Consider the following 19264-nt stretch of genomic DNA (forward strand, 5'->3'; position numbering starts at 1 on the left):
CTCCAGAGCCGCTGCACAAGCTCTGATGACGACACAGCTGTTCTACGATTGGCCGGATTCACTGATGACAACGCTGACGTGTTTTGTGTTTATTCTGACACCTTTACTTCCACTAATGCTCATAAATCTGTGTTTTTATAACAGTAAAAGCTTTTTTTTATGTAACCATAATGTTATATTGTGTCATGTTTATCAAAATGAAACAAAAATATTTAGACTCACTTTATTGGTATTTAAACAGTATAGGCTTACGTTGAACTTTATTCTTGTACAGATGGCACTGTATTAAGCAGTACATGAAATATGTTTCAGTTGCTTCATGAAAACGTCAGAAACATCTGTGTATTTGACAAATATTGCATCTAATCCACTTCATCTATGATAAAGTACGCAAACACCACAAAAGTGAAACTACAGGAAGTAGAAAGCGTTCAACTTGACAGCTCCGTTTTCAATTCCGCCCCAGGCTGCAAGCGGCATTTCTCGGCGATCTGTCTGGCAGCACTGCTTCAAGTTGAATACACCGGATTCATTCAGGAACAAAGCAAGTCTTTACAAGTGAGTCATAAAAACTGTTCATTCAAAACATTGATTTATTCAGGAATGAAACACCACTATTGTGTCTTGCTCAGATACACCCAGCAGTTTGTTTCTTTTGTGGCTTCTTTGGAACTGTTTTGGTTGTCGGATTAAAAATAGAAAAGTAAATGGCAATATTGTGTCTAAAATGCAAATTTTATCACACAGCATCACACAATCATGCCATTTTTCTGAATAACTAATATTTGGGAATAAAAGCACTGTTGCCCATGTGATATTGCTGAAATATCTTATATTCTAAGAATCTGAACATATATGTAGTATTATTTTACTTTTTTTAATCAGTTTGAGGTATTATGTCTTAAACTGATCATATACAGCATATACAAAAAAACAAACAAAACATCAATGAATTGATTTGTAAATAGTTGAATACTGAAAATGAAAATGTGGCAGCCAGCACATTGATTAGATAATGAAAACATGCATACTTCAGATTTCTAGTGACTAAGCAGTTCAATAAACCCACATGCCATTTTAAGCTTGAGAGGATATTAGTTTCAAACAGTATTAATTCAGAGTAGTTTGTTGATAACATGTATGTGCCTCTTAGACTCTTGGACATGTGCAACTGAGCAGATGCAATATATATAATCACAAGCAGTGATAGGGGAGGCCATACACAGTCTACATCAGAGGTTCTCTACCAATAATAATAAATAAATAAAGTTTTGGGAGTAAATAAAAAGTGCAAAAAAGAAACAAAATATACAGTAGCGAGTTTTTACATTGTACATCTAATATGTGTTCACATGAACACACGATTGATGGAGGTTGAGCTGTTGAGTTGAAGCTTACATTGACCTTCAGCAGCTAGTAGACTAAATGTGCTCGTCTCCCATGGATTTGGCCTTCGTGTGCCGAGATGCATTGTGGGATCAGCGAGAGGAAGGAGAAAGCTTTTATGACATGACGTTCTGTCTTTTTCTGCAGGACACCTTTCCTGAAGCTTCATCCTGTGGAGATTACTGGATGTACCTTGCGTTATGTCACCTCGTCCCAGCCTTGAACACATCCTGACAACTACGTCGTGAACAAAGATCCGATCTCATAATGGGAAAACATTCTGCTGTCAGATGCTCACGGTCACTTTGAGGTGCAGGTGCCCTCGGTGCGATCAGGGTTGACGTATCCCAGAAGCCTTGGCTGCAATTCCGCAAGCTTCACGTCAGCTGTAAATGGCCAAGGTAAGCTCCTCATTACCCTTGCAGAAAGTTTACAGATGCATTGTTTTCATGCTCAGAAGAATTGATCAACATTTTTTAGAAAGGTAATTTTTACAACAGCATTATATGAAGTGTAAATGTTCTCCTCATGAAATACTAATAGAGAATCAGGACTCCTAATAAGACATTTTCAAGCTTTTAAGATTAGAAAAGGGAGTGTTTTACCTCGTTTAAATTAAATTTGAAATTTGTTCAGGCTTGCAGAGTAACACCTCAACATTTCACCAAACCATAAACCTAACTAACTTAAAAGCTAAACCTAAACATAAGTACATTTAGGTAATTCAAACTACTCAGTACGTATTACAGTGTAACAACATCACCTTAAAACAAAGTGTAGCCATTGTTAGAAATATATTAGTATTATAATGATTGTGCATGCAGTTTTTATGAACCCATATTAATTGAGAGTTTATACTTTTAAAAATTAAAATGAACTAGTGAAGGCAAAAGCAAAATGGTAATCAAATACAATATCTGAAAACATACATGTTCCCTTATACAGTACAGTCCAAAAGTTTGGAACCACTAAGATTTTTAATGTTTTTAAAAGAAGTTTTGTCTGCTCACCAAGTCTACATTAATTTAATTAAAAATACAGTAAAAAAACAGTAATATTGTGAAATATTATTACAAATTAAAATAACTGTGTACTATTTAAATATATTTGACAAAGTAATTTATTCCTGTGATGCAAAGCTGAATTTTCAGCATCGTTACTCCAGTCTTCAGTGTCACATGATCCTTCAGAAATCATTCTAATATGCTGATTTGCTGCTCAATAAACATTTATGATTATTTTCAATGTTGAAAACAGTTGTGTACTTTTTTTTTTCAGGATTCCTTGATGAATAGAAAGTTCAAAAGAACAGCATTTATCTGAAATACAAAGCTTCTGTAGCATTATACACTACCGTTCAAAAGTTTGGGGTCAGTAAGAATGTTTATTTTTATTTTTTTGAAAAGAAATTAAAGAAATGAATACTTTTATTCAGCAAGGATGCATTAAATCAATCAAAAGTGGCAGTAAAGACATTTATAATGTTACAAAAGATTAGATTTCAGATAAACACTGTTCTTTTGAACTTTCTATTCATCAAATAATCCTGAAAAAAATATTGTACACAAATATTTTGTACAATTGTACACATTAAATGTTTCTTGAGCAGCAGATCAGCATATTAGAATGATTTCTGAAGGATCATGTGACACTGAAGACTGGAGTAACGATGCTGAAAATTCAGCTTTGCATCACAGGAATAAATTACTTTGTCAAATATATTTAAATAGTACACAGTTATTTTAATTTGTAATAATATTTCACAATATTACTGTTTTTTTACTGTATTTTTAATTAAATTAATGTAGACTTGGTGAGCAGACAAAACTTCTTTTAAAAACATTAAAAATCTTAGTGGTTCCAAACTTTTGGACTGTACTGTATATACACGTTAACCTAAAACTTCTTGATGCTGGAAAAATATCCATGTTAATTTGTCATCTATAGCCACATAAAAACAAGCGTTTAGGGCTAAACATTCGCTCCAGTCGTTATCCTAATGCAATTTCATCGTTAACTACTTTATTCCATAAACGCAGAGAAACGGCATCATCAACCAAATGCTGTGGACCACAAACACCATTGTAGAACAGGCCACATGTTTGACACAAAGTTTCATTTCTCATGAGTGTCAAAGATATAGACACTAACATAACAAAGGAATACATTTTTTATTTCTTGTTGCCAAATGATTATCGACAGATCATTATTCTGTATGTTTTGCTTTAGGGAATTGGGACTTAAATCTGTTCCTCATCCACATGACACCCTCCAGCCAAAAGTCTAAGTCTTTAAGTGAAAACACACGCCTGTAGACTCAGCGTGATGTGTTATCTCTTGCCTTTGAAGCCCAGCTGTAGAGCAGGCCCTGGCAAGCTGAGGTGAGAGAGAGAACGACGTCAACAAGGCCAAAGTGCGGATGCAGACATGGAGGTCAATGAGACACAACATAAACCCATCAAACTGCCCTCTCAGACAGCCAGTGCCAAAGACTAATATGAGCGTATTATCCACATCATGAAGTAATGTGGCTGAAAGGCAGTATTAACCGTCAGTAGCCTCTTCAACTTGCGGCCTCTTTCACTCACTCTTCTTCCTAATAGTTCTAATGCCAAAGGCTCACTGTGATGTCCAAGACATGAAACAGATGGGCAGTTCGTATGCCAGAGAAGGGCTGGGCGATAGCTAAAGCAGATTAATATAGATACATAGAGATTAATCTAAATGTTTGTACAACAGTTCTTTCTGGTTCTCAAACCTGATTCCAGATCTGATTCTTTCCAGCCATGTGATATTCTACCAATATCACCACAGGAACCGTTTGAATCACTCCGCTGTCAGCATTCTCACAGCGAGTGTCATGCCGGATGAGCAAACTCATCATATTTATATAGATACTACTGTTATTTTGAAATGGAATGTAGTTTTATGAGTTTTTTAGGCGAGAAGTTGTTTAGACCTCAGATATGCGATTCATATGTAAAGCACCTATTTGAAAATTTGTTTAGAGGCTTTTGGAGATGTGAGCTCCAGGCCATCAGCGACCGTTCAGTGCTCATGTACCCACAGAGAACAGCTTCATCTTGGCCAGTCCTTCAGGAATTTGTGTAGATAGTGTTTAAACATGAGGTATAATTCTTTTTGGGTATATCAAATGGGCAGTCTTTGGTCTTATTAATCTATTACTTGTTCCAGAGCAAATAGATTTGGCTTAAGGGTTATATTAAGATTCATAACTTTATATTTACATTGAAATTAAGTCCTGTACTAACCAGAGCGCTTCTTTTGTACGTTTGACTACTGTTTGAACTTTTTGCTTGTTTATTTCTTATTTTACTTCTGTTATAATGGCTATTGTTGTTAATTTTAAAATTATTGTTCAATAATTAATATTTTATATAAATAACGTCATATTTTTTGGTATTGAGAAAGGGTCTGTTAATGATTTTGACTTCAGTGAAAGTCATTTTACATTTTCGAAAGACATTAATACGCCATTAGATGGCGGCAAAGACAGCCTTTTTGAGTGAGTCAGTCAGTCGCAAAGACTTTTATATTGAAACAGACTGAAACAAGGAAACAAGGATGTTGTTTTTACTTTAAACATCTTACGAGACACAACTGACAAATGCATTGACAGTGATGGGAATGTCTCAAATGTTAAAAGGACAAAGACAAGCGGACATTCAAACTGATTGACCTGAAGAATATCTGTAAGATGCAGGTAATACACTTGCTCAGGCGATCTCTCTCTCATAATACTCTACATATTACAGTGAGTTTCAATGAAGCCACTTAACATTCCTTTGTTACTAGATCTAAAGTGACGTTTTAGAATTAGTAACAGAGGCTTGGGCTCAACTGTTAAACTGTCAACTTGAGATTAGAATCCATGGCGGAAGGAAGTAGTTCCTCACAAAAGAGTGTTTTTAAACACACTCCGTTGTTGTTCTTATTTATTTACATACTTGTGCTGTCAAACTGTTGTATAAATGCAATATCACACTCGTAGCTGTGCGATATGGCTGCGGCCTCGTGCCTATGGCCGAATCACAGCCGTGCTGAAATACAGCCATATCACACAGCTACGAGTGTGATATTGCTCATATATATATAAATTCATGTAAATATTTGCTGTTAAATAGTTCTGAAGGGATTTGGAACAATTGGCAATTGTTAGCAAATAGATTATTTTGAAGTAATAGTTGTTTGAAGTAATTTTGAAGTAATAGTAAAAATTGTTAGTTGTGTAGTCACACAATGCTGATGTTGTTAACACTAATAACTTGAGAACAAAGTATAATAATAATAATAATAATAATAATTTGCACAGTTTGATCCGAGCTAAGCGATTGTTAAATTTAATCACCATTGGCAACGAGATTTATTGTAGGCTAATGTTTTTTTCTCATTTGGTCAGAACAAATGTGGCAGACATGTTACTTACTTGTTCAGATGACATTTTCCAGTGAAAATTCTTATTTTGGTCATACTTCCAAGATGTAGAATCTGTGATTCTGAAGTACAGTATCTAAACCGGTGTGGTGACTGACAGCAAACATTAGATTCATCCACTCTGAGGAGTCGTGCCAAAGCACAACCCACGAAAAGATGATAATTCCACAAATAACTGCAATTGCAGGTTTCAAACAGAGATGAGAAAGAGGCAAAACTTGCGGACTGCAGCTTTAAAATGACGATTAACAATAGTTGAGTTCCAAAAAGGACGAAACAAACTTAGTGCAGAAGTCACTATTTTAATGGTGCTTTTTTTTCTTGACTATTATTACTTTACTGCTTGAAAGTTTATAAAAAATAAAAAAATCATGTATATATAAAACACACACATACACACACACACACACACAAACATATAGGCGGTGAGCAGTAGATCAAAAACAAAGTAAAACAGTAATGTTTTGTGAAATATTATTACAAATCTAAAATAACTGTTTTCCATTTTAATATATTTTAAAATGTAATTTGTTCATCATTACTCCAGTGTCTTCAGTGTCACATGATCCTTCAGAAATTATTATTATCATTATTATTAATGTCATTATTATTATGATTATTATCAATGATGAATACAGCTGTGTTGTTTCATATTTTTATGGAAACTGTAATACAGTTCATACAAAAGTTTTTTTTAAATAATAATAATAAATTAAATCCATATTTTATTCAGTAAAGATGCATTAAAAGTGAATACATTAATAATGAATTATGAATAAATTATGAATAAATGAATTTTCCTATCACAGGAATAAATTATATTTTAAAATATAATAAAATGGAAAAGTTATTTTAAATTGTAATATTTCATAGCATTACTGTTTTACTGCCTTGTGAGCATAAAAGACTTTCTTCAAAAACATTGACATTTTTTAATTATTCTAGGGTCAACCCTATGCAAGCCATATGCAAATCACAATAATTGAATGTAAGAAATTTGGGCTTTGGGCTTTCAGTATCATCAATGCTTCAATATTCCAGATCAAATACAGATTAAGCTGTTAGCTGTGGCATGCTGCTGATTACAACAGAATATGATTTTGTTTTGTACCAGTTGCAAAATGAGCAAAAAAATGTTTGACAATTACAGTAAAATGGAAGTGGGGTAAATGTACAAAATAATAGACTTCTATTGTAAGTCTATTAAAATATATGTATGTATCTCTTCAAGAGTTTTGCTCAGATCAAACAAAAAAGCTTAAAGAACGACAGATGGACTGCTAATGTATGCTTGCAGCACCAGTAGATGTTTTATGGGCAGGGGAGAGCCATTAAAACAATTTCACAGCCTGTGAAAGAAATAAAAGGTTGCACATCCATTCTCCATTTTACTTCATCTGGATTCTTTCTTACTTCATCTGAGGAAAAAACAACAACTTAACAGACAAAAAATAAAATAAAAAATGAACTCCAGTAAAAATTATGAAGTGTCATTCAAAAACTTGGAGCATAATGTCAATTTCTTTAGTTGTGTACAGTAAAAAAAGTTATTAGTTTTCTTAGGCGATGGGAAAGAGAAAGCATATTATAGCAAACATTGTTCTCAGTTTCTTTCGAGTGCATTACTAATATCAGACAGCTGTTTGAGCGCTGGTGTTGTGTGTCAGTCTTGATCCCCTCGCACTAATCAAAAGCACATTTTAGAATCAATGTTCTTAAATCTCTTTTAAGAGGCCTGTCGATTTATTTTCTTTCCATGTAGATGGATGGAAGTATATTAAGGTCTTGTTTATATTCCTGACACAAACTGTCAACATCCATCATTGTAGAAATTGTCATTAAGTTCCTTTGCAAGTGTCTGACCAGCTGATTTCATTAGTTTTACCAGCCATGTTGGAGTCAAATGTCTAAGGCGTACTTAATTTCAACTGATTAGTTTAATATAAGTCTAGAATCTATCAGCTTCAACTTCTAATCCAACAACATACCGTAGTGGCCAAAAGTGATGTCCAGAGGGGATATTTGTTTTGTTTTTTGACCCTATGTTTGATTAAATGATTAAAATATGAAGAAAATATTTCAGATTTTATTAAATATTTAAAATATGAAGGAAACCAAAACATTAAAATTGGTTAAGGTAAACATGTATATTTAAAAATTGTAAGCCAATTAATATTTTGCTGTATGTGCTGTTATGAGATACCAGTACCACTGTTGTGTTATATGTATATAGCATATAGCATATATAAAGCATATTCTTTGTATGACTGTAACATGTATATTCTGTTATGCTCTGTTTTGGTTTCATTTTTACTCTGTTGGCTCTGTTCCTGTTTGAGTTTCTAGTTAGTTTCCCTGGCTGTTAATTAGATTCCACACACCTATTCTGTTTCTCTTTGCTACATTCCCCATGTATTTAAACCCCTTTCACGGTTTGCAGAGAGTGTGTGTGTGTGTGTGTGTGTGTGTGTGTGTATGTGTGTTCATTACTCACTGCTCCAAATATTTGTGCACTAACTTGGATGGATTCAATGCAGAGGACAAATTCTGAGCATGGGTTACCGAGTACTGTGTCCAGTATTGTCTAAGTTATACATGAATGTGTCTCCTACGAATTCCTGTATGTTCCATGTGGATTTAATAAAAACCGTTTCTTTTTTCTACTCCTTCGTAGTGCGCTTCACTTCAGCCCACCATGACAGAATACTGTACCCTTAATAACGAGTATAATAAATGGACTTACCAGCCATCTAGCTGCTCTGCATGGAGCAAGAGCAGCAATTCCTCCAGGTCCACACCAGTGGATGTTTACAACTTGTGGGCTGAAATATCTTTCCTGACAATTCTCTGTGCATCTTCTTTTATGCCAGACTGAATGAAGAAACGAAAGCATGCCTGCCCGGTGACAGTCCTCAGGGGAATTTCACTGCATTTGTGGAGTGGGTGCCGGTGAACAATGGATCTACGGAGGACATTACCAGCCCCACTCCGGACGAAGAGCCCAGCCAGCCATCACCCCACTGCACGGACATGACGCCAGAGCCCACCGCAGATGGAAAGCTCCAGCCTGTCCATGTGCCAGCAGCAGTAAAGAGGACTGAGCCAACCATCGTCCAGAAGCCCGAGCATCATGAAATGCCTGTCCAGGTACGTGAGCTGGCAACATCATATGCCACCATGAGAATATTAATGGTTTACGAGGGAATGGAAACCCTGCCCACACTCTGACCACTCTGCATTGTTTTATAAATTGAAATAGGATGATTACCTTAATATCCCATCCCCGCTGGTCCTGTCTAGCTAAAAAGTCTCCTGTGCTTCTGCTGGTTCCGCCCAGCTCGAAGTCTCCTGTGTCTTCAGAGTTCCCACCCAGCCTCCCTCTCCCACCTCCTCTTCCAATAACAGCCAGTTCCTCAGCCCTACAGTGTGGAATTGCCTCTGGTCTTCCGCTCTCCAGCTCCGGCTAGTAAAGGGGATCCCCAGCTCTGCCTCCAGCCAGTAATCCTGTAACTCCACCTCAGCCCCTCGACCTGTCGGCTCCGCCTTGGCTCCTCCATCCTTTAGCTCCACCAGGGAGCTCCGTCCTTACGGCTCCACAGGGCTTCCTCGTCCCTCCAGCTCCACCTTGGTCAGACATCACTCTGTCTGCGTCACAGACTTACAGGCCTTTAGCTACACTTCGTCCATTCACCCTTTCAGCTCTGTCGGGCTCCGACTTCCCTCCAGCTCTGCCTTGGTCCTCATTCCAACTGGCTCCACCTTAGTCCTCTGGCATCCTGGCTCCACTTCAGAGGTTCATCACTGTAGCTCCGTCTCCAGGACCATCGGTGTTGCCCGGTCTCATCTGCTCTCCGTCTTCACCTTGGGCTCTACCAAAATCTAACCAAACCACCACCATGGCTCCTCTCTCCCTCAACTCCACCGTGGGCCTTCATCCTGGTTGTGGTCTAGATCTCTGCCTGGCTACTCCTGCTCCTGGTTCTGTTTTGGTTTCATTTTTACTCTGTTGGTTCTGTTCCTATTTGCTTGAGTTTCCACACACCTGTTCTGTTTCTCTTTGATTATGTTCCCCATGTATTTAAGCCCCAAGTTTCCTTAGTTCTGTGTCTGCTATCATCTAAGTTATGCGTGGTTGAATTTAAGTTTTCTTCTTTGATCTCCTGTGTGTTCCACGTGGATTTAAGGCAGGGGTCGGCAACCCAAAATGTTCAAAGAGCCATATTGGACCAAAAAAAACAAAAAACAAATCTGTCTGGAGCCGCAAAAAAATTAAAAGCCTTATATAACCCTTATATGAAGGCAACACAGGCTGTAAGTGTATATTAGCTATATTAGCCTACTATCAAAATGACTAAGTAGGCTACAAATACATAATGAGGTATTCCCGAGGTATATATTTAAAAACTACTGAAAGCTACAGAAAAAGCAAATGGATCGGTGCAATTCACAGAAACAGCTGGACTCCAGGCAGAGAAACATGGATTTGCATTTATCATTTTGTGTCAAATTGTTGGATTTTGAGGTAAAATCATTCCATATATATTGTATTGTTATATATTATGTTGACAAATCATCAATTAAATATTTTCCATCTTATATTCTGCATAATTGTGTGTTTTAAAATAAACACTGACAAAAACTATATAAAACTATATATATTTTAGGGCTGGACAATATGACGATATATATAACATTGATATAAGTGATTACGCGGATTTAAACCTACCTATATTGTAGTTATATAAAATATTCACAGGCAGATTTGCTTTATGTATTTCCCCGGCGCGGAAATCAGGCACATATTAATGTCAGGAAACACGACTCCTGGCTGTATGTCAATGGATTAGGTTTATTTGACAAGTTGTAAGAAATACTTTCGAGTCCAACCTTTAGTGTAATCGTTTGTTTTACTCGCGTTTTCACAGTTTCCCCTATTAAATCCAGTCACGCAGCAGGTTCTTTTGCCACTCAGTCCAGAGGGAGCGCGCTTTCGGCGGGAAAGTGATGTTGCCGCGCTGAGGCTGAAACCTTTTACAGTCTATGGCTGAAACGTGTGTTGCAGGCTATGACGCAAATCTTCATTGACAGAAATGTTGAAATTTAATATTATACACATTTTTACAGCATTGGAAAACGTTAAAAATGTGTCATGTTTGTCCTCCTACAGAAACCATATGAAAACAAAAAATATTTTTCCATTTTCATACATTTTTGAAAAAGGTCCAGGGAGCCACTAGGAGGGCGCTAAAGAGCCGCACGCGGCTCTAGAGCCGCGGGTTGCCGACCTCCGATTTAAGGTTTCTGTTTTCTACACCATCGTTGTGCATTTCTCTAAATTATTTTTATACCAATCTGAGACAGAATCTCTCACTAAGTCTTAATTTTGGTCAAATATTTCTTCAAGAGTTATAGAATGACAAATATACAGTATAACAGCCCTCATTTATTATAGTGCCTGCTGGATCATATGGTACTGTGTGTTCTCAGCGGGGGTGTTTTAATGCAGTCCTTTAGGAAGCCCTTTTAAGCCAGTATAAATTGATTCCATCAAGGGCCTTGAATTATTGCACAGTTCTGGTTCTAATAGGCAAGACAAGTTTTTTTATATAGCATATTTCATACACATTGGTAATTCAAAGTGCTTTACATAAAAAGGAATTAAAATAATCAAAATACGGCAGATGCATAAGAATTAAAAATAGCATGCATAAAAAAATTACAATAAAAGTAGATAAAATGTATTAAAACAGTTTAGAATAAATAAGAGGATACATAAATAAACTACAGTGCCATCAGTATGGACGTAGCACAGTGTTCATTCAGTAAATGCCCAGCCAAACAGATGTTTTGAGTCTGGATTTGAATGTGGCTACTGTTGGAGAAATAGCAGAAATAAGCATGCTACCTCCTCTATGACAACCTGTGGAGTCTCAGCTTGTAACAAAAATTTGAGAATTAGGGTAATGGAGAATCTAATGCAGAGGTTTAACCTGATGTGTGGTCTGGTCATGCTTTGACCGTCATCGAAACACTCAGAAAAGCTTCTGTAGACTGAACACCAGGAAATTAAGTGATATTGTCATCTGGTATTATAGGTCATGCTGCATGAGTTAACTGTATCCGAGAAATGGGCAAATACTTTCTGTCTTGCCTTATATGTGTGCAGACAACCAATGAATTCACGCAATCCAAGATTTATGTCACCCTGCAGTCAGCGCTGAATCCTTGAGAGAAAACAGGCTTTTTGATAAGACAATGGTATAGCTCAGACACACATATGGTATGAATAGATTTAGTGCTCTTCTTTGGCCCTAATCAGGGAACATGGAAAAACAAGATTGAATGTTGGAAAATATTCTGAAACCTCTTGAATCTATGGCTATATAATATTGACAAAGGTAATGAAACATTGTAAATGAAATATGAAAATTGTAATGAAAATTGACAAAATAATGAGGAACTATATATTTTTATGAAATGTCCATTACAAAAAAGAAATGTATTCAAGTGTGCTATTAGTATACTTCTTTCAAACTAAGAATAAGAAAGTATACATTTAGTCTACTTGTATGTGCTTCTCTGGAATATACTTAAATTAGACTTAAGTATACTTGAATTATACTGACAAAAAAAGTCAGTAACACTTTATTTTAGTGTCCTTGTTACATATGTTACATGTACTTACCATAGTAATAACAGCAAATTATGCATAATTACATGCAACTAACCCTCAACCAAATCCTAATCCTACCCTAACCTTATAGTAAGTACATGTTGATAATTAATACTACTCAGTATTTAAATATATAATTACACTGTAACAATAACACCTTAAAATAAAGTGTAACCGAAAAGTCTAATTATATATGGCCTTTACGCCTACTTGTAATCAATCTTTTGATCGAGATATACTATATAGATATAGTATAATTAAAGGTGCCCAAGAACGTTCTTTCACAAGATGTAATATAAGTCTAAGGTGTCTCCTGAATGTGTCTGTGAAGTTTCAGCTCAAAATACCCCATAGATTTTTTTAAATTCATTTTTTTAACTGCCTATTTTGGGGCATCATTAACAATGCACTGATTTACACTCGGTGCCGCCCCCTTAAATCGCATGCTCCCTGCCACACCAGCTGTCGACTATATTACAGCGCATTTACAAAGTTCACACAGCTAATATAACCCTCAAATGGATCTTTACAAGATGTTCATCATGCATGCTGCATGCATGCTTTGAATTATGTGAGTACAGTATTTATTTTGATGTTTACGTTTGATTCTGTATGAGTTTGAGGCTATATGCTCTGTGGCTAACGGCTAATGCTACACTGTTGGAGAGATTTATAAAGAATGAAGTTGTGTTTATGCATTATACAGACTGCAAGTGTTTAAAAAATGAAAATAGCGACGGCTCTTGTCTCCGTGAATACAGTAAGAAACGATGGTAACTTTAACCTCATTTAACAGTACATTAGCAACATGCTAACGAAACATTTAGAAAGACAATTCACAAATATAACTAAAAATATCATGATATCATGGATCATGTCAGTTATTATTGCTCCATCTGCCATTTTTCGCTGTTGTTCTTGCTTGCTTACCTAGTCTGTTGATTCAGCTCTGCACATCCAGACGTTCTGCCCTTGTCTAATGCCTTACATAATGATAATGTTGGGAAGATGGGCTGGCATATGCAAATATTGGGGGCGTACACCCCGACTGTTACGTAACAGTCAGTGTTATGTTGAGATTCGCCTGTTCTTCGGAGGTCTTTTAAACAAATGAGATTTATATAAGAAGGAGGAAACAATGGAGTTTGAGACTCACTGTACGTCATTTCCATGTACTGCACTCCTGTTATTTAACTATGCCGAGGTAAATTCAATTTTTCATTCGAGGGCACCTTTAAGTATTCTCTTTTGAGCCTATTAAATGCTTTTTTCACATAGTTTTACATACTGTCTTATTGTTTGAAAATATTGATTTAATGAAGAAAACAGTTCCTAATGTTCCTAATTCTGTGTTCTAATGTGTCATAGGAATTTACTTCTAAATCTCTGTAACTCTTTCCCGCTATTAATGGAATCCATAATTTATGACAATAACTCTTTCCCTGCCAGCGTTCCCCAGAATTAAAGTACAGTTAAAGATATATTTCAAGTATAAAAATTTGTACCTAAATAGGAACCTATATTAGTATGCTTAAAGTGCAAAAATAATATATAAAAAAGATGTTTTTGTAGTCATGACATTTTATCATACAGTTCTCTGTTCTGAGACACCTATGATAACAAGAACTCAACACTGATTATCTTTTCTCTTCCAGAATACTTTTCTTCAGTGTACACTGGATTTCAAAACAGCTTTCTGTGCTACAGCACCACCAATCTCACCCTCAATTAGACAGCCAGTTTCATTGTGGGGCGATGGAAAAAAAAAACAAAGCACACTTTGTCGCACCATGATTGATTGTGTCCGGTGTGAATAGCTTTATAGGGACCTATAGTTTCGATTCAAGAGCATCATTGCGTCGTCGCAAAAAGACTTTAAGTTTGTCTTCTTTAGGGCCCTTTATGCCCAGTAGCATGTAGGGCAGCAACAAAGGTTTTCTACTCCTGTCTTTTTTGTGCCAGCTTCTGAATGGTACCCCAGGTGTGGTTCAGGGCCTTCAGTTCTGCTTCCACTGTTCGACGCCAGGTGTTCTGGTGTCCAGAAGAGGGCAATCCAGGCGATCATCTTGTTTTTCCGGATGACGTGTCCAATCCATCTCCATCGCCTTCTCATGATGATGGTGTACATACTTTCTTGCTTGCACCGGGCGAGTAGTTGTTGGTTAGAGATGGTTTTGGACCAAAAGATTTGCAGAATTCTTTGGAGGTTTTTCGTGTGGACAGTTTGGTAAGGTCATTCTCTGTCATTCTCCAACATTCAGAGCTGTAAAGTAGGGTGGAAAGGACGCAGCTCTGGTATAGTCTCAGTTTAGAGCGGAAATCAGAGAAAATCATAGGTTGGATGGGTGGCGGGTGAATGGTTTATTTTTTTAACCACGGATTCGGGTGAGGTTAGAGCTGATCCGCGCATCTCTAATTTGTGAACAGCAGAAGCAGTATGCAAGACTGCCTAAATAGAACTTTTAGTTAGCCTTTAAATAACCATAAAACAAGGTGTAACCAAGTTTTGAGCCCATTTAATACATTGAAAATGGAATGTCCATGTGCATTTTATTTAAAGAGACCCAAATATTTGGACAATTGCACCAGGGCATGGTAAAAGGCAACCAGTTAGCAGAGTAAAGTAAGAGACCCATTGTATCATGGCCATCCATATTGCAATAACACAACCCTATAAACTAATTTCTGCCTTACATGTGTTGTTTTTTAGTTTCCCAGGTTGGCTGATGGTTAACAGAATGCCTGATCCTCCATCGCCGTAGGACGACTGATGTGTTCTAGGAGGTGATCCAAAGGAATGATCTAAAGGAGGCCTTCAAGGCCTGCAATGCACTCAAATTGTGGTACAGAAGAGTGCACATCATGCACAGGTGTTCACAACAAAAAAGAGAACCGGCTCCACTCTGAGATTGTAGAATCACATGAATTTGTTAGGTGATGCCCAGTCCGCAGCTCTGCAGATGTCTGCCAGAGAGGCGCCATGTGCCAACGCCCAGGAGGAAGCAACACCCCGAGTGGAATGAGCCCTCACTCCGAAGGGACATATTTCACTTAGCACCTGGTGCGCCAAGGTGGTGACATCCACTATCCAGTGGGCCATCCCCTGTTTGGAGATAGCCTTTCCCTTCTGCTGGTCTCCAAAGCAGACAAAGAGCTGATCTGAGCTTCTAAAGCTCTGAGTGCAGTCCACGTAAACACACAATGCGCAAACGGGACACAGCAACATGGGGGATGGGACTGCCTCTTCGGTCCTAGGAGTGGATGAGGTGTAGCCTGGGAGGATTTAACCTCCTGGCTCCTCTCCAGGTTGTGCGGTCCCAATGACCTGCCATCAACAGCATCGTGATGTGCTGTGATGGTGGTGACATACACCTTCAAGGTGGAGTGGGACAGTCTCAGATCAGCCCTTTGTCTGCTTTGGAAACCAGCAGAAGGGAAAGGCTATCTCCAAACAGGGGATGGCCCACTGGATAGTGGATGCCATCACCTTGGCGCACCAGGTCCTAATATTTTGATTTTGCCTCATAGACTGATTTTTGATAGGCAACCAAGTAGTCTTTTAAAATTTAGTAGGAGACTTAGAGCCCATCCTTTTTCCACCTGTGCTCAGCCCAGTGGTATCATGAAAGGTACAAGAGTAATGTACAGGCAGAGAATTTAGGGGCTGATCATATGGAATAACAGGCTAAAACACCACAGGCCAATGATCAGAAATATCAGTGTCAAATACTTCACAGATATGCATAGAGAAACCATGAGTCAAGACAAGATCCAGTACATGGCCAAAATTGTGTGTTGGGCTAGAGACCCTTGATTGGAGAGAAGCTCAGAAAACTCATGAATAAAGGTTATACTGACTTTAGGAGGTCTATACACCAATACACAGAGTACAGGGCCATTTAGATCAATTTTTAGGAGCTGTGCCTCAAAACTAGAAAAGGCATCTACAGGCAGAAGTCTGCATTTGAATGAGTTTCTAAAAATCATGGCTAAGCCACAACTATGTCCACTTGGCCTAGGAGTGCTGTAGAAATAGCAGTCAGAACGGGACAGTTCACCAGTCTTTAACCATGTTTCAGTCACAAATAAAAGGCATGACAGTTAAAAAAGTCATTTAAAATGAAAGTTTTATTTGACAATGTCCTAGCATTTAGAGGTCTGTGCGGGACTGTTTTTTTCGTCCCGCTCCCGCAATGGTTCTATTCCGCACGAACTCGCTCCCGCCTAAAATTCACTCTATGTTCACCCGCTATCCGCATATAGTGATTTTCTTCCCCACCCAACGGGTCCCGCTAAAGATCGTTTCTAGAATCTTGCGTTGTGTTTAAACTTCCCCTAAAGAAAGAAAGTGATTGGGGATAACAAATATAAAATGTTGCATATATACAAGTATTTGTTATTTGTCTATGATGCTGTCAACACCCTAACAAATGTCAGAGAAGAAAATGTCACAAAGAATAATAGGCTAAATATCACAGAGAAAAATAAGCTAAAATAAATAGCCTACAATATGTCAATCAAAACTATAGGGCTAAGCCAAAATTACATAAAGGAAAACTGTTGGCTTACTAGCTATACTGCAAAATTCAATCTTTTTTAACATCCACGCAAGAACAGAATGACGCTGACTGACGACCGTTTCAGAACGTCTCTAATGCAAAGAACACAGGTTTCTCAGGACAGGGAACTGGTGACTGTGTGATTGCCACCACTGCAGAAAGTTTTGTTCACTTCAAGTTCAAGCACATATGCGCTGATGTCAAAGCATCTCAGGAGCGACTGGGTTAATGTCAGACCGCCTGCTCCCGCCTAATGCACTCTATAGTTACCGGCCGCAATCCACCTTTCATTCAAAATTTAATCCAGACATAAACATTAATAAACATTAACATTAATAAAGCCACAACACAACGAAATAAAGCCACAACACAACGAAATAAAGCCACAACACAACGGAAATGCTCCCGACCACTAGGGGGCTCTCAGAGCTCGGTAATATTAGTATTCCTTGCCAATGTTCTATAAAGTCGACAGTCTTACAAGGATATCAATACCATGATTAGTTTTAAGTATGTAAACGTTATATATCGGCATGAAATATTAATTCAAAATCACTTGAGTGCACAATAGCTTCATATTTATACCTGTGAATGATTTGACGCGCTACCACGGCAAATGATGAAGGGAACGTCTGACAATTCCACCAAGTGGTTACAACGTATAATTTGTATTCATTAAAATTACTTTTAACATTTAAAAACAGACATGTTCAAATTCCAAAGCTTGTTACTTCCTGTTGGTAAGACTGACAAGCTTTGTAATTTGAACATGTCTGTTTTTAAATGTTAAAAGTAATTTTAATGAATACAAATGATACGTTTTAACCACTTGGTGGAATTGTCAGACGTTCCCTTCATCATTCGCCGTGGTAGCACGTCAAATCATTCACAGGTATAAATATAAAGCTATTGTGCACTCAAGTGATTTTGAATTAATATTTCATGTTGATATACAGTGGTTATATACTGTTGAAACTAATCGTGGTATTCATATCACTGCCGACACTGCCGAATACTAACAATACCGAGCTCTGAGAGCCCCCTATGGTCGGGAGCATTTCCGTTGTGTTGTGGCTTTATTCCGTTGTGTTGTGAACTTATGTTTGTTTTTTTAATTTCGTTGTGTTGTGCACTACTGGGCCACCGTAAATACCTGATAAAACATATTTTGGATAATGGACATTCACAAAATTCCGATCCTCATGACGTGTTTTAATGTGCAGTCGGCGAAAGGAAGACCAGACGACGGGTATAGTACATCCATCAGCTGAAGTTGTAGAAGCATTTTTATATACTGTTTGCATTTTTATATACTGTTTGTGAATGTAGTTAGGCTGGCGAGCAATTCCAAAGGCAACACAATGATTGACTGTAGAGTCTGACTGGCAGTTGAAACCAGACTTTGGTGTTTAGATGATGCAGATCCAGAGACGAGTAAAATAACCATATTAGAATTCCACAAGCCAGAAGGCAATAAAAGAGACCTGGGAAATATAAAAAAACCCAGGACAAGCATCAGAAGGTAAAACATCCTACAGCTACATATACTTAGCCAGATTTTAAAACCACGTTAGCCAACACACCAAACAACTAAGCCACTTCACAGCGCAAGTATATGGAAAAGGTAGCCCTTTCTAAGAGCACCTCTGCCAAACTAGCGTACGACCGACAACCGATAATCCGAAAGAAAGTGTTAACTTACTCACAGAAGACAGAAGAACAGCCCTATGCGTGGTGGCGAAAGCTTGCATTGGCAGGTAATACAGCTTGACTAAAAGGATTATCCAAGTCCGTTTGTAGGTTGTTGTGTTTGCACAAAACAAAATGAAACTCAGAAAAACAAACTCAACGATCAAAGTCCAGAGCTCGGAGAGTATACCAGAGAACAGCAGCATTTAGACACACCAGCGTTCGCTTAACCAGAAGCCCATTAACCGTCAATGTAAGTGTATTTCATGTTCATCGTATTTGGGAGTGTAATTTTGCCGGGAAGAGCATGATCTCTTCATTACAAGACACTATGACATACTGACTCACAGGGGCTTGTTAGTGGCTTCCCAGATGAGCATCCAGACAGATTTATTCTTTTGTTGTTGTTGTTGTTGTTGCTGGTGGAAGAGGAACTCAAGGGAATTGTAATGGGTTTTTGAGTTTTAAATATGCAACACAGCTGGTTTGTGCCATTAGCAAC

General features: G+C 37.6%; 1 long non-coding RNA gene across 1 annotated transcript; it reads left to right on the forward strand.

The window, feature by feature from the left end:
• Nucleotides 1-469: 469 nt before the first annotated feature.
• LOC125243680 lies at nt 470-4925 on the forward strand. The gene is made up of 3 exons (XR_007179082.1): nt 470-558; nt 1534-1787; nt 3616-4925. It is a non-coding gene; the product is annotated as an uncharacterized LOC125243680 (long non-coding RNA).
• The last annotated feature ends 14339 nt before the right edge of the window (nt 4926-19264 follow it).

The sequence above is a fragment of the Megalobrama amblycephala genome, linkage group LG13 (genome assembly GCF_018812025.1).
Source record: "Megalobrama amblycephala isolate DHTTF-2021 linkage group LG13, ASM1881202v1, whole genome shotgun sequence".
NCBI lineage: Eukaryota > Metazoa > Chordata > Actinopteri > Cypriniformes > Xenocyprididae > Megalobrama > Megalobrama amblycephala.